This window comes from Astatotilapia calliptera, chromosome 10 (genome assembly GCF_900246225.1).
Source record: "Astatotilapia calliptera chromosome 10, fAstCal1.2, whole genome shotgun sequence".
In the NCBI taxonomy this organism is placed as follows: Eukaryota; Metazoa; Chordata; class Actinopteri; order Cichliformes; family Cichlidae; genus Astatotilapia; species Astatotilapia calliptera.
Genome location: NC_039311.1, coordinates 3,888,651 through 3,904,818, shown reverse-complemented (window position 1 = coordinate 3,904,818; position 16,168 = coordinate 3,888,651). Strand labels below are relative to the sequence as shown.

At 40.5% G+C, this 16,168-nt stretch overlaps 1 protein-coding gene across 10 annotated transcripts in view; it reads right to left on the bottom strand.

The window, feature by feature from the left end:
- Positions 1-16,168, bottom strand: part of ntm (neurotrimin) — a 152,764-nt gene that overhangs the window by 86,035 nt on the left and 50,561 nt on the right. The window lies entirely within an intron of this gene.

Here is a 16,168-nt window from a genome sequence, read left to right as displayed (position 1 = left end):
TCACACCAGGCAAGACCCCAGGTGCAGGCTGTGTAAAGATGCCCCAGAGACGATCCAGCACATAACAGCAGGGTGCAAGATGCTAGCAGGCAAGGCATACATGGAACGCCATAACCAAGTGGCCGGCATAGTGTACAGGAACATCTGTGCCGAGTATAATCTGGAAGTCCCGAGGTCAAAATGGGAGATGCCCCCAAGGGTGGTGGAGAATGACCGAGCTAAGATCCTGTGGGACTTCCAGATACAGACGGACAAAATGGTGGTGGCTAACCAACCGGACATAGTGGTGGTAGACAAACAGAAGAAGACGGCCGTAGTGATCGATGTAGCGGTTCCGAATGACAGCAACATCAGGAAGAAGGAACACGAGAAGCTGGAGAAATACCAAGGGCTCAGAGAAGAGCTCGAGAGGATGTGGAGGGTGAAGGTAACGGTGGTCCCCGTGGTAATCGGAGCACTAGGTGCGGTGACTCCCAAGCTAGGCGAGTGGCTCCAGCAGATCCCGGGAATAACATCGGAGATCTCTGTCCAGAAGAGCGCAGTCCTGGGAACAGCTAAGATACTGCGCAGGACCCTCAAGCTCCCAGGCCTCTGGTAGAGGACCCGAGCTTGAAGGATAAACCGCCCGCAGGGGCGTGCTGGGTGTTTTATATATATATATATATATATATATATATATATATATATATAATGTTCTTCCTCTACACCCCCCCCCCCCCCATTTTTTTGCACATGTCGAGGAGCGTGTCAGGCTACATTTCACTGTGTGTTATACTTGTATAACTATGCATGTGACAAATAAAGAACCTTGAACCTTGAACCTTCCTGTTGCTCCCCAGTTCGCCTTCTTTTTCCTCCCCGACAGAAACCAACACACAAGATTAGTTCCACCCTCCAGTCTGTCACTTTTACTTTTTTGCCTCAGGCTCTCCACCTCCTACTCGGTTTGACTTGACAATGTTATTATGAAGAGAAGAGGGCCCAAGACTGAACTTTGGGGTACATCAGAAGTGACTGGGAAAAGGTATATGTAAAAAAACGTGTGTACTTGCTGCATTGATGCGTTTTAACCATATATTATACATATTACAGAATGTAACACCTGCATATGTGTAAAAAACAAATGGCTTTGATTTTGCCACCCCATCTTTTTCCATGCCACCCTCATGCCGCCCTAAGAAACGTCTCTAGATCTGCCCCTGAGCTTCACAGTTATCTCACCTGGACCAACTACCTTTCCACTCTTCATCCTCTACATAGCTTTCCACACTTCTCCTTACTAATCCACAGCATTTCCCAAATCTCTTTCCTTTGTTTGTCCTGCTCTCACTGTTATTTTCTTCATTTATAAGCTTCTCAAAATGTTTCTTCCATCTTCTCAAAACTGTGTTCATTCCTTAGAACATTTAGGAAAGTTTCATCTCTATCCTTAATCACCCTAACAATCTTTAGATCCTTTCCCTTTAAAATTATTTATTTTATAGAGTTTTCAGGAGCTTGGGCAAGCCATCTCAGCCGTCCGCAGCAGCCTCCGCTAAGAGCTCAGGTGAGCTCATCCAGCCTGCAAGGATCTTGTTCCCACACCGTCTGTTTCCGCAAAGGACTCAGGAGTGCTGCTCCAGCACTCCCTTGTGTCTTCTGGTTGCTCTGGAGAGTCCGTCCAGCCACCAGATCAACCAACTGATCAACCATCTGCAGCTGCCACGCCCCCAGCGGTACAATCAACTGATCAATCGCCTGTGGCTGCCATCCCGTCTTGTCTTGCCTCGTCTGATCCTGCACTCCAGCCACCTGCCAAGCCTCCGCCTGCGCTGCTGCTGCTTTCCATGCGACCGGCCCCGGACCTGTGTCTGCTGTGCCACTTTCCATGCGGCCGTCCTCCTGCACTGTTGTGACACTGCCGCTTTCCATGTGGTCGACCTCCTGAACTGTTTGGTCCTGGGCTCCTGTGCTGCAGACCCCTGGGTTGGCCACCAGAGCTATGTTTTTGGACTGTTTTGTTTTTGTTTTTTCTTGTTGCTCCATTGCTTGTTTTGAATGGTTTTCTACATTCCTTGCTCCCTTTTGGTCCTCCTCCCACTGTAAAGGAATTGTTTTATTTTTTATTTTTTGGGGGGTGGGGTAATTCATTGGCTGAGGTGTTTAATAAACATTGTGAATCTCCTGATCTTTTCCAGCCCAAGAAAAGGACTTGATGTAAGTCCTTTTCTCCGGTCTAGCATGCTTCGCATAATGTTCGATAAGCTTTTTCTTTTGGTTTTGCCACCTTTGTCATTGACATACAGCCTGTATCCCAGTACTCCGGTTTCTTTATCTGATATCACCTGACTATCCTGCTCTTTCTTTGCCAACCTAACAAAACCAGAAACTCTTCACATTGTTTCCACTCTGAGGTGAAAAACAGTATTACTTTTATTATCATTATTATTATATTGTGTACTTTTCAAACCCCTTTCAAGATGGCATGCTTCAAAGCTGTAGTGAAATCAGTTTAGTTGCTAGTTAACACAATACTGTACTTATTGGTGGACAATATGCACTGTAAAAAAAACTGTAATTTAAAAGATATATTTTACAATTCTTTAGCCAGGTAGGATTACAGAAAGGTGACCATGGCCATGTAGAGAGCAGACAGGAAGCACAACTTGTATGTTTTAATGTTTTCCAATTTATCTCGTTAAATTGTTAAATACTGGAGGGAAATATTTTTTGTGTGCATGTTCGAGGGCGGGTAAGGGGTGGAGATTTATGCCTGCCTTTTTATAAAAGTGACCACACATCACTGCTTTGTGGAATCATGCTTTCATGTTTTCAAACCAGAAAGGAATTAATTCTATTGACGTTATACTGGTCATCTTACATTTTTCTATCAAGGAAAATTAGTGTGTAGTTATTATCTTTATCATTTTATTGACAACTATGCATCTTATTTGGCTGTGAAATGTGCATTATATGAGGAATTCTACATCCTACTTAGTGAGTCATTGTCTTTTTCAAAATCCAGGTAGTGTAGCTATATTTTGAGCATTGCAATGCTGAATAAACTAAGTAAGTGTGGATGGAGATAAATGAAAAGAATGACTCCTCTCTTCAGTCTGACACACATAAACAGTCTGTGGCAAAGGCTAGAAGGATAGTTGGTTCTAATGGGCTGGTGATCCTATAAATAATAGCTACACAGTTTCCTCCCCATTGATCACATAGCCTTGGCTGACTCATAGTGGGAGCTGGTGTATGTTGGAGTGAGCTGACCAAAGAGCATACTTGGCTGCCCTTTCCTTCATATACTTTTGGTGCATGTCCTATCAAACTGAGGGCCTGTACAACTTCAGAAATGACACAGCCTAATTGGGTGCTAAGAGAGGCACATCATTTAAGATAGCATGGAATGGGAGAAAGAACTGAGTCTTGACAAGGTTAACGAACTCCTCTACTAAATATCTAGCCTTGAAAAGTTTCTTGAGTTCACAAAAATGTGAATTGTTCACACTTTTCATCTCAGAATGAAGACTGATGAGAGTATATTTGGAGGGAAATCTTTCCTTGCCTTTACTGACTGTATCTTTAGAATAACTTGCTCATCAAAGGTAGCTTTAATTTTTTGCAGATGTGACACTGTAATTTGTTCACAAAGTTTAGGTGGCAGAGTCAAAGGTGCTCACACGAATCTATCCAAGGTCTGCTGATTTTCATTTAGAATTACCTGGGGCTGAGAAGACAGAAGGGCAAAGGCCATATTGTCATCATAAGTACCACAGTGTGTGTCCTTGACAGTGGGGTGAGCGCAGCAGGGCATGACTACAGGAAAGACTTAACAGTGAAAGAAAGAGGAATGCTAATGTGAACTGTCTCCTTATCTGTGTCACACATTACTGAGCATGGAAAAAAAAGATTTTGAATCATTGAAAATTTGATGGAAGTCTTTTTCACAATTATTCAGCGAGAGTCTTCTGATACGAAAGAGTGAGAAGCTGACGGACAAAGAATTAACTCCATAGAACTCTTAAGAAGCCTGCACAACATTGTCACATTATAAAGGTGAGAAAATGTTTTCGACATAGCATCATGTATGCTGGGTTGAGATTTTTAAACCAGCTGCTTAAAGCTCAGCTTTTTCCACTATGTAACTACATCAGTAAGCATAAAGTACTAATGGATGATATCTTTAGAGGCAGCAGCCAACCAAGAAAGTGTGTGTCTGTGAGTACCTGTGTGTGCACCTATGTGTGTGAGTGTGCTTGCATTCATAAGGTTTCTCCATGTAAGTGTCTAATAATGGGTGTGGGGAGTCCTCCCCCCCAGGGCATAAAGCCGGTATGGTGAAGATCAGAGCACCAAACATCCAGACGCCCTCCAGATTATGAGAGCCCAAGGAGGACCACTGCACGAGCAATTACGCCAGCCATAGAGAAAAGAGCTCCCCGGAGGGGCCAGCATACACCCGAGCACCAAGAACCACCAATATACCGGCAGGTGGGGGCACCAGCCACTGGCAAGGAGTGTGGTGGGGGAGATAAGCCCCAAAACCTGGGGGGGGCTGAGATGTTCCAAGAGAGGTGAAATCTAAGACCCGACCTGACACATAGACAAACAGGCACACACAGACACAAACATGCATTCCCACCCTCATGCGCACATATACAAATATTCAGCACTCGCCCAACATGGAAACGCACAGAAATGAACACAGTACACACTTACACTCCCCAAATATACTCTATACTCCTGTATGTGTCATGAGAGTGTAAGTAATGCGAGTGTCTAAGTTCTGGAATAAAATTGAGGCTCAGGTGGCCAAGAGTGTACAATAGGAGAGGCCTCCTATGCCGGGCTGGGCCCAAGTCCCCGAACCCACCCAGGAGTAGCACGACTACCAGGCCGATAGCCTACAATCACTGCTTCAAGATTCAAGATTTTTATTTGCCCTTTGCGCACAGGACCAGCACCTTGGAATTCTTGTGCAAAGCTCTCCAGGTGAAGTTACATATTTTTTAAAAAGGTAAAACTAAAGCAATTAAAAAAGAAAATAGAAATAAAGCAAAGAAATTAGCAGTCTACTAATAATATTTACTGTATACAACATCAACTCAGGCCAGAAGAAGTTGTTTTTATCGAAACTATGTGTGACGTGTAAAGGACCAAAATAACACCTATATGATACACATTTTTGGCTTCTAATGCTAGAGATTTGCAACTGGCTTTGGGCTGTGCATGTCTCTATCTTCCGGAAGATGATTGAATAAAATAATTATAAATATTTTAAATAACTGAGTCGTGTTCTCTTTATTCAGTAAAAGAATGACAAGAACCAGATTTATTACTTACCAGTGTTTTCTATTTCTTAGCCTGTTTGTAATGGATAGTATGCTTATGGCTCTAGTGGCAAAACAAGTTTGCTGTTTTCACCTTCTGGAAGTGCTTTGTTGCATATTTTGCAAAGTGCCTTTTAGTGCCATACTTTTAGGTCCCAGATACTATTAGTATCTACTACAGCTTTGAAAGTTCATAGATGACTCTTAAAAGATGTGGGTAGGTTACTGAGCGGATTTAAATTTTAGATGTCGTACTGTGAAAGTGATTTCTGGGTTTTAACCATGTTGGCTGGACAGTGTCTGTTGATCTTAAACACTTCTTATAAAATGAATGCCTGTTTGTGTTTTCTCTAAGCTTTTATGGAGTTTTCCATTCCAACAAAAACATAAAAGTGTATTATTGGAATCATGGCTGATTCCAATAATCCACTTTTCAATCAAGGCTGATAAAGATTTTTTGAACAAATTAAAAAAGTTAACCATGTCTTCAAAAACAGCATCTCTCTTTTTTTTTTATTCGCTTTTTTCATATCTTCAACTTTTTGTCAACATTTAATAGAGTGGAAAATTAATGTACTAAGAGATGTTGTCAAAGTTGTCAAAATCTAAAGACCACATCTAAATTAAACCTTAAACAGTTAAAGCTTTGTGTTAAGAAACAAAAAACTGTATATACATAATAGGGAAGTAAATTGTACTAAATACTGGTCTTGAATTAAAAATCAACAATGTGGTCAATCCATTTTCATAATTAACATTAAGTGCTAAGACAATAAAGCCCTGAATGTAACCATTCAAACCTATAGGGTCAGTACTGCCATTTTTACTGTGTAACGTACAAAGGCAAAATTACAAAAATTTGGTTTCTGTCCAAAAACTTATCTTCCTAATGTATTAAGTGCTGTAGCTCAAATCTGTTTTTCTATTATTTTTTTTTCTGATAAATAGCTCAATTTTCTGCTAACAAAAATTGAAAAAACTATCAATTCTCTGCGTTTCTATATTTTGTGACTGCATCAGCAATAAGCTATCGAACTACTGTCCTCAAACAGATGCGACTCGAGCTTGGACTCGCATCTGATAATAACTTGGTAAAAGCTACTAACTTAACTCACTCAGAAATCATTATGTCCTCAGACATGAAAAAAAGCCATCCAAATTTTATCTTACATCAAGATCCTTTTTTTAGCAACCGAACCTGTAATGATCAGTTTCCTGAACTGTCAAGTATTCAAGTATATACAAATTCTCAAAAAAATTGACAAAAAAGCCTCATAACTTACAATTGTGGTGTATACTGTATTTTTCGGACCATAAGGCACACTGCCAATGAATGGGTCTGTTTTCATACATAGGACGCACTGGATTATAAGGCACACTGTCAATTTTTGAGAAAAATTAAAGGATTTTAAGTGCGCCTTATAATGCGGATAATAATTTCAACATTTAGAAAGTACTGTACAATGTCACATTTGACCTCTCAAAGCTAAAAGGTTGATCTGGTGGTCAAAGTGATTAATCTTAGTGCTATATAGAGCTATTTGAAACTAGATTTCTTACTACCATCGTTTGTATTGTCAACAAATAGGAATATAGGGAATGCTATATGGGGATTCAAAATATTATGTTACTTATTATGTTATGTTACCTCTGACAAGTTCAAACAAGGTATAACTTTGACTACGTCAAACTTCATAAAATATCTTTTATTTTTAAAACTATGCTTAAAATTTGATTGCCTTGTCTGTATTGACAACATTTACATAATGATCCTGGTATATAGGGATTCTAAATATCACACTATAGTTAGTTAAATATCATGTACATTTGACATGAACTCTTACTTTTACATTTCACATCATGGCTTTCTTTCAAGTTGATCCCAAAACGAGTTAAACATTCAAAGAAAGGATTGTCAAGAGAAAGCAATTGAGTTATTCATGTCCAGTTAATTACTAATCATTACCTACTTCTACATAACTTTTGTTTAATCAAAGTAAACATCTGTCATGTCGGCCTATTGTCCATAGTCAGCCTTGTTGTGGGTTTGTGCTCTTGGAGTGCTTCTTGTTAATATAACTGGGCTTGATAAATGTTGGTGTCCCCTGACTACTTACGTTCACCTTTTTAACTTTAAGTCAGACAAAATTTGACAGAAATAAAAACAAAGAAATGTGTTGCTAACTAAATGTGTAGAGGCTTTGGATCTAAAACTGCATACACGATAATTAGCATTAAGCATTCTGCTTTGACTAACACACATCACATTAAATGTATGAATTGTACACAATTAACCATAATCATATGTTAACTGTAGTACAATGAACATGACTATTTAATGTAATTGAATGGCATTACGTTAATGCCAAACTATTTCAAGTTTAACAAAAATGAAGAAGGAAAAGAGAGAATAATTTTCAAACCTTTTCTTATACTAACAACTCCACTACCACAAGAAGCTAGTGTTTGACGACATGGAAACACACAAAAAAGAAATGCTTCTGGTGTCTGCTGTAATTTTGTGCATTGTGACCTTGTTACCGAGCAGTCCATTATGCAGGAAGAGCTCAAATAAACAAGCAAAACCAGAAACAAAAGGGCTGCTGGCATATCTTATCTTCAGGGATTCCCAACTCTCTGTAGTAATTACCCAGCATTCAGCAGCCTCTCAAACACAGCTCTACCTATCCACTGCCTCAACAAACACTCCCTGAACATTTATTGTGAAACTGGGTCAGTACCCAGTATTGATAATGTCACACGCAGTTTAAATTAGTGGGGGTGGATGGTACTGTAATCAATAGTGCACAATTTTCAAGCCTTTACAGTCACCTCTGGTCCCTGCTGATGGACATTGATTCAGAATTAAGTGGACCTAAAAGTCTAAGGAGAAGAGCAATGTTATCTGAGGTGAGTAAACAAAACCTGCAGAGAATAAACACGGGATGAAATGGAAGAAAATGTATTTACCTGTCCTATACCAGGATGCTCCTTTATTGTGACAATAAAAAAAATCCAGACAGCTGCAGGGTTGGGCAGCAGGCAGCAATAAATAGTATATGCATAAAGCAAGTGCATGCCTTTGTTTAGTGGTTTTATAAATTCAGCTCATTTATGAATAGCACTTACAGACAGAAGTGCTATTCAAATATTTTGGGACAGAAGATATGGCTGGCTGCCCTCAACAGCAAACTGTCCCTCCGTTATGTTAGAGCACATGAGGTTGACTTGGTTCTCAGCCCCAAAGCATTGATACTTATGCTGCCTTCCACTCTTCGCATGCATCCTACCTTCCACGTCTCCCAAGTCAAACCAGTCCATTCTAGCCTTTTACGCTTTTGAGTCCATTTCCGTGCCACCTGTGACACTATGTGGCCCATGAACTAAAACAAGTTTTACACCCCTCTTTAAAAGCTGCAGCAGTGCAAGAATAGTTTTTGTAATAGCCAGCTGCCTTTACAGCATGTTGTTTATTGTTTCTGTTTCTGCACTAGGAACACTACTACTGCTTTGTGGACGAGTTTGCAGCTAAAACTGTGTAATTTAGTAATGCCCTTCACTAACGTATATCAAGAAAGAAACAAAACCCTATAACACTTCTTGAGATTTTGTTACAACCAAGAGCATTATTAATGTCTTACTGGTTGCTGGTTACCCAATTCTGTTCTGTAGCATTACTTCATCTGCATACTTGTAAACACACAATACTTTTCATTGTTCATCACTACTTCTATACATTTTTTGGCCATGCTGTGTTTGCTGAGGACAAAGTGTATACTGTAACATGCTTGGCATGGTATGTTTCGTTTGATGCATTTTCATCTATATGTTATTCCCAGAAAACATAGTTCTACAACTAAAACACTGTATAAACGTCCACAGTGACTCGGTACCACTCAAATTAGATCTAGAAGTACAGCTTGTTGCTGATTATACAGTATACTATACATTTAAAGATAGATGCAGAGTATGCCCTCGAGACAATATCACTGAAATATGAGAATGAGATAGTAAGCTACTTTTTAATGACAGCAGGTTTTGAATTGAATTAAATGTATTTTCTTTTAATATTAACAATAGTAAAATCTTTTATAAAACAACTCACATGCAGTATTGTTGTGCTTCATTTCTGGTTCACATATGTGCAGTCTCATTTTCTGACCCCCCAACTGTTGGCAGCAGATGACTGCCCTAGACTCAGTCTAGTTCTGCTGGATGTCTCTTCCAGTTTAAAGAGAATTCTTCCTTTGTTTTCTCTCTAATACTGTAGGAGCTTTACCTTGAAAAATTAAGCAACTTGTTGTGATCTGGTACTTTAAAAATAAAACTAAGTTGAACTGAAAAAATCTTTAAAAATGACTAGCTCAAGAACTATTAAACATAAAAACCTGGGCCCTGTGCTTCGTACGTCGCTTACTACATCCAAGATCAAATGAAACATCCAAGACCAAATCATCGCGCTACCTCTGAGCTCGCTATTCCGGTTCCCCGAACACACCTGTTGTTGACGATTAGTATAGCTGGATGAAGTAATGTGAGATCACTGGGTGGCCCAACAGGGGCTACGCATCGATAGTAGAAACATTGATCGGCAACCCTTTGATTGGTCGGCGAAAATGTCGAAGGAGCGCGCTCGGTATTTTTCGGCAGCAGAGCAAGAACTCTTGAGTGAGGGATTTCAGGAGTTTCAGAGTTTAATTAAAACGCAAGGGAACACTGCAAAGGCTGCAAAAGCAAGGAGAGAGGGCTGGCAGAAAGTTGCTGACAAATCAAACTCGTAAGTAATTCAATAATAACAATAATAATGGAGTGGATTTATATAGCGCTTTTCAAGGCACCCAAAGCGCTTTACAATGCCACTATTCATTCACTCTCACATTCACACGCTGGTGGAGGCAGCTACGGTTGTAGCCACAGCTGCCCTGGGGCAGACTGACAGAAGCCAGGCTGCCATATTGCGCCATCGGCCCCTCTGGCCAACACCAGTAGGCGGTAGGGTAGATTTATCATATCACACCATATTATCCAATATTATATTACATTATATTATATTATAATATGTTATATTATATCCCCTTTCACATTAGAGCCACAACAGGACCCACTAGAACATGGGAACAAGTAAAAGTGAAATATAAGAATATTCTACAGAATGGTAATATTTATCACTTATATTGCTTGTCGTCTCTTGGAAAGAGACCCTGGAATACTCTGTTTGTTTGTTCATAACAGCAACCAAGAAAAGGGCAGAGCAAAAAAAAAGACAGGTGGTGGTCCTGCACCCCCTCGTCAACAAGTTGGTTAAGTGAATAATACCCTCACGGGAAAATCGATATCTCTCTATGAGCACACTGTCGCGCTGAGCTAAAGGATCCTGTTTGTCCCGCAATATACGCTGAATTCTGAGGACTCTCCTTATCAATCTTGCACCTTCCGCAATGGGTTGCTCGCGTAAACGGACAGGATATGACTGCGACAGACTTCCCAAATCCACCTTCGCTTTTATAGCCGTGGTCTCTCATCTTGATTACACGAAGTAATTTACAATTACTACTCTGAAATATGAATTACATCTGTAATAATCACATACATGTAATAGAATGTTAATAGTACATTTCCCTTTTTTAGGGAATGACCTGTATGTATCTGTGTGAAATCAATAAAAGGATCAAGTGCTGCATTATCTTTAGTTACATTGATGTTATTTATTTATGGTGAAACAGTGGTGGAATATCGCTGTTGCTTTCGTATGAATGACGCGGACATACCTGCTAGGCCGCGATCTAATCCTGTTTACATAAAGTAAACCTGCTCCCCAGCAGGTTTACGCTTACGGCTCTGTTGCTATGACAGCAAGTCCCGGATGGGCTTCGGGGAACCGAACGATCCAGGATCACGCGAAATCGTCAACAATCTCATCCAGCTAACTCACTTAGCGCGGTACGAAGAACAGGCCCCTGAACTAGCAGACTATCTACTAATATTTTTCTTTTGTAGTACAGTATGTCATACTTGCTCAGTCCAGCTTGAAAGTTGAATAAATTTGCATTTTCTATAGCAAATGGTAAATAGTGAAATATCATTATATGCCATTCTAAAATTGTCACCAGTTCTCTTTTGTAATGTGAAGTTTGTTTTTTTATTTGTTTGTTTCTTAACCAGCCAGTATTCAGAAATTTGTGATATATCTGTCCCAAATTATAGCGTTTATCTTTCAAAGTTTGCAAGATGTTCATGTTCAAAACTTTAATGATTTGAAAATGGAGTGACATATTTAAGAAACTAAATATGGGACTTTTTTCAGCAAGCCAATTATCTGACATTTGTGATGCATTTGCCCTTCATTTCTAATCCTTATGATCATGGTGGGAAAGAACAGTAAAAATTTCAGGCATTCATCTTCAGTTTTTAAATTATTCATGCTCAAACATTGCCACAAATTTCAATGACAGATCAATTCTTTAAAAAATTACATCTTGAAAGGTATTTCACATAAGAAGCCAGCCTTTGACAGCTAGTTCAAACTTTTGGCCAATTCGAGATCGAAAGGCCCAGATTTAACTTCTTCAGATAAAATATATCAGCTTTGTGAATGGTATACCAGAATCTCCAAGCAATGACATTCTTGTTGATGCAATGATGATAAATCCCAGATAACAATAATTAGCTTATTATAGCCGATTAAATCAGTGATGCAGCTAATAATGTTGAAGGGTAAAATAGGTTCACCATATATGTTCATTACAAAAAAATAGTGCTTTTTCTAGCAAAATGCAATGAATTACAAGGACAATCCATTAGAAGCATTTCCTCAAACACTAACTGGTTTGTTTAATGACCCAAAAAATAAATATTAAATCTTACTTTTAGGTAGACAAATGTTTCCAAGTAACACAAAACACTTCTTATAATCTTTTAATGATGCTACTTATAAGGGTATCTTCTTTAACAATAGAAGGCCAAGTGTCACGGTACTGGGTCGTGAGGCCCAGTGTTTGAGTTCTAATGCATATTTTTGTATTCACATGTTGTAGTTTAACGCATCTAGTTGATTTCTAGTTTGCAGTTTAGTCGTTGGTTTCTTAGTCCCTTTTGTCATCTCTCCCTGGTCCGTGTGTCTACCTGCATGTTTCATGTCTGTGTGGCTCTTGTTCTCAAGTTCGTGCAATGTCTATGTCTATGTGTTTCCTGTTTTATTTTGGAAGAGTCTGGTGTACTTTGTTCATCGTAGTTAGTGTTACTCTCCCCTGTATTGTCATTATGTTTCATTCTAGCCAGCTGTGTTCTCATTTGTCTCCACTTCCTCTGAGTTTGTATACATGTGTGTATTTAAGTCCTCAGTCTTCCTTTGTTCGTCGTCGCGTCGTCTGTTCAACTTCCCCCATGTTATGCCAGGTTTCAGGACTCTGTGCTGGTCATGTCTATGTTGCTTGCGTGCATACGTTTCATAGTTCTTTGTTGTTCCAGCACAGAGTCCTGTTCATAGTTGTCTCAGTCATATGCATCATAGTCATCTTGTCTTAGCCTTCCCTGTTGTCTGAGTTAAGTGTCAGTTCTTAGTTTTCCCAGTTCAGCTTCTAGTTTAGTCTTGCCTCAGTGCTTTCAGTTGTTTGCCACTTTAATCATTCTCTCTTGGCTCTCGGCGAAGGCGGTCGCACTAAAAGAGAATTATGGATTTGATCAACTGGTCTCTGAATGCTATTGACACCCTTTTCTCAACGAGGAGTCTGGGCTTGGGAGAGCCCGAGTGCCCTGAGGGACTTTCCCTGCCGAATACATGATGGATGGGTGGCAGAAATGGAGGGTCATGTGCCTGGCGGGACTGTCGATCGAGGACGCTGAAGATATCTACCTATTCGGAACCATGATAACAGGGTTCTTGCTGATTGGAGCTGGCTTGGCCCTGACTTATCGGAGAAATAAGAGAGCGGAACCGGCTGTTCAAATCCCCCCAAAGCTGCCCGCTGGAATCGAAGCGACGGGACAAGGCGTGACCTCTCACAATGAACGCAGTGTGGTTAACACCTTGGAGACGCTTACAGCTGCCGTGAAGACTCAAAACAACACCATTGAGCGTATGTTGAGATACATCAGAGAGAGGCCTGCTCAAAATGAGACCTTTGAGCGAAAGTTGGATCACATCGCAGAACGGCTCACTGCAGTTGTGGGGTCTCAGAATCAAAAGAATGATAACACCATGGAACAGAAGTTTGATACCATCATGGGGAGGCTTGCGGCTCTCCAACGGAAGATTGAGAGACCAGTGTCGGAGTGTTAAGAACAGCTTGAAATTCTTCTCTTCTGAGCTGCTCGCATAAAAAGAAAATTGACAACATCAACATGCGGACACCATGGCGCCAGCTGAACGCCGAACTCCTGATAACAACTGTGTGATGACTATTCTTCCCATCCCATGCAAGTCCACCTGGATTGGCTAGCAGACTGTTTACTTAGCCTGATAGGGCGAAGGACACTGTCTCAGCTGAACTACGGACACACATACACTTACACTGATAAGCACTCACACATTTCCCTTCCCCTTCCAATGCCTTCGATGCTTGTTGCCTCCTGGGAACACGAGGCGGGTCTGGGCCCGTGCTGGAGAGTCGGCGCAGTGGCAGGATGGCTGCTGTGTTGCCTGGGATTACTCCTTATCCCCTACTCAACCCTGTTGCTGGTCACGTGCTCTATAATGTTGTACTGTGGACATTTATGTGCTTTTCTGTGCAGAGGAGTTTTTTTTGTTTCCTGTTCTCATGCTGTCCTCCTGTAGCCCAGCATGAGTAGAGGTCTCTTTTTTTCCTCTTGTACCTTTCCCATTGTAGTGTACATTTCAGTGTTTTTTCTGTAATGCAACCGTTCTCTAAATTGTATCCCCATGTGATGTCTGTGTTGTATGTGTAAGGTCGGGGGGCGGGTTCATTCCACTGCAGGGCAACCTGCCACTGCATGTGGCGAATAAACTTTGAACTTGAACTTAATCAGCCCAAATAAAGGCTCGCTTTTCGTTTCAAGTTCAGTACTGTCTCCTCGTCTGTGTCTGCACCTGGATCCTCACACTCCCACACACGGTCTGCCCTCCGCAGACTGTGACACCAAGAGGGCTTTTTGAAGTCATTTTTTAATAATACTATATAATGGTGCAGTTTTTCACCAGGATACTTTTTTTTCCCTAAAATCTCAGATGGAAATTTGTCCCACTTGATGATGTAAGTAATTCCACAGGCCTTCCTGCTTCCTGTTATTGCAGATACTAGGGAAGATTTTGATAAATGTAAATTTTTCAGTGGACGTTTGGCTGTATGGTAAGGTGAACACGTCAAATTCTTTTTTCAAGCATTCTCCTGAGTCACTATGGATGAGTGGTATAATTGTTTAGCCTCAGAATATGTGTTTTGTTGAAACGTGTTACTGATGCCCTCTCCCTTTAGCTGGTTGCCTCTGTCTACATCTCTTCTTGTTTTGACAGCTGTTTTGACAGCTGGTTTACGTTTCTTAGAGATAGGGTGGCTGTAGCTCAGGTGGCAGAGCAGGTCAGCCACTAATCAGAAGGTCGGTGGTTCGATCCCAGGCTGCCTCCTGGCTGCATGCCAAATATCCTTGGGCAAGATACTAACCCCATGTTTGCCTACTGGTGGTGGTCAGAGGGCCCGGTGGCGCCAGTGTCCGGCAGCCTCGCCTCTGTCAGTGCGCCCCAGGGCAGCTGTGGCTACAATGTAGCTTGCCATCGCCAGTGTGTGAATGTGTGTGTGAATGGGTGAATGACTGAATGTAGTGTGAAGCGCTTTGGGGTCCTTAGGGACTAGAAAAGCGCTATACAAATGCAGGCCATTTACCATTACCATACTGCTCTGACACATTTCTCTAGGGGCAGTTTTTTCACAGGTCTGCAAGCATACACTATCAAGCCATTCTCCTTTTGTTTTCCAGATGTAAGATTTCTCATGATATCTGGAACTACATGACAATACACATGGCTGATATTCAAAATCCACTGCAAAATAATCTCCCCCCTCCCATTCCACTGCCATATTACATATTCATCCTAAAAATAGTCAGACAGGTTTCCACCTGCTAATGCAAACATTTAAGTACTTGGACTTGTCCCAAATATATATGTTCTTATCACTTTTTTTTCCACTGGTCTGAAAGATAATTTCACAATCAGTTAATCCTTTAGGAATGGGATATGATGGTTTAACAATAATATATTTGGACACCAATGTGTAATGGACCTTTTCAAAAGTGAGAATGAGGATGTGACACTCCTTATTGGCAGTGTTTACAGAAGTGAAAATATTTATTTGATTAAAAATAAACAATTTGTGGATGGTTTTGGTATTACATGCAGACATATGGTCTGCAGATGGCAATATAATACAATCTTGCAATGTTGCTTTTAATTAGCAAGTTATCTGTGGAGGAGACAGAAGTGAATATTTGGGAATCTGTGTTTATAATACAAAAATTATTGTGTTGAATTTTTTATTCTCAGGCTTGCAAACAACCAATTAATGGTTTAAACATTAACAGACAAGCAATGACATTATGACCAAAGACAGGTGAAGTGAATTAAACTGGTTATCTCTTCACCATGTCACCTGCTAGTGGGTGGGATATATTGGGAAGCAAGTGAACATTTTTTCCATTTTTTTTGTTGTGTTAGAAGCAGGTAAAATGGCCAAACATAAGGATTTGAGTTACTTTGATAAGGGCCAAATTGTGATGGATAGACAACTGGGACAGAGCATCTCCAAAATTGCAGCTCTATTGGGGTGTTCAAAGTCTGCAGTCTAGTGAGTCTATCAAAAGTGGTGTGAGGAAAGAACAGTGGTGACAGTGAGGAAAACAGAAAG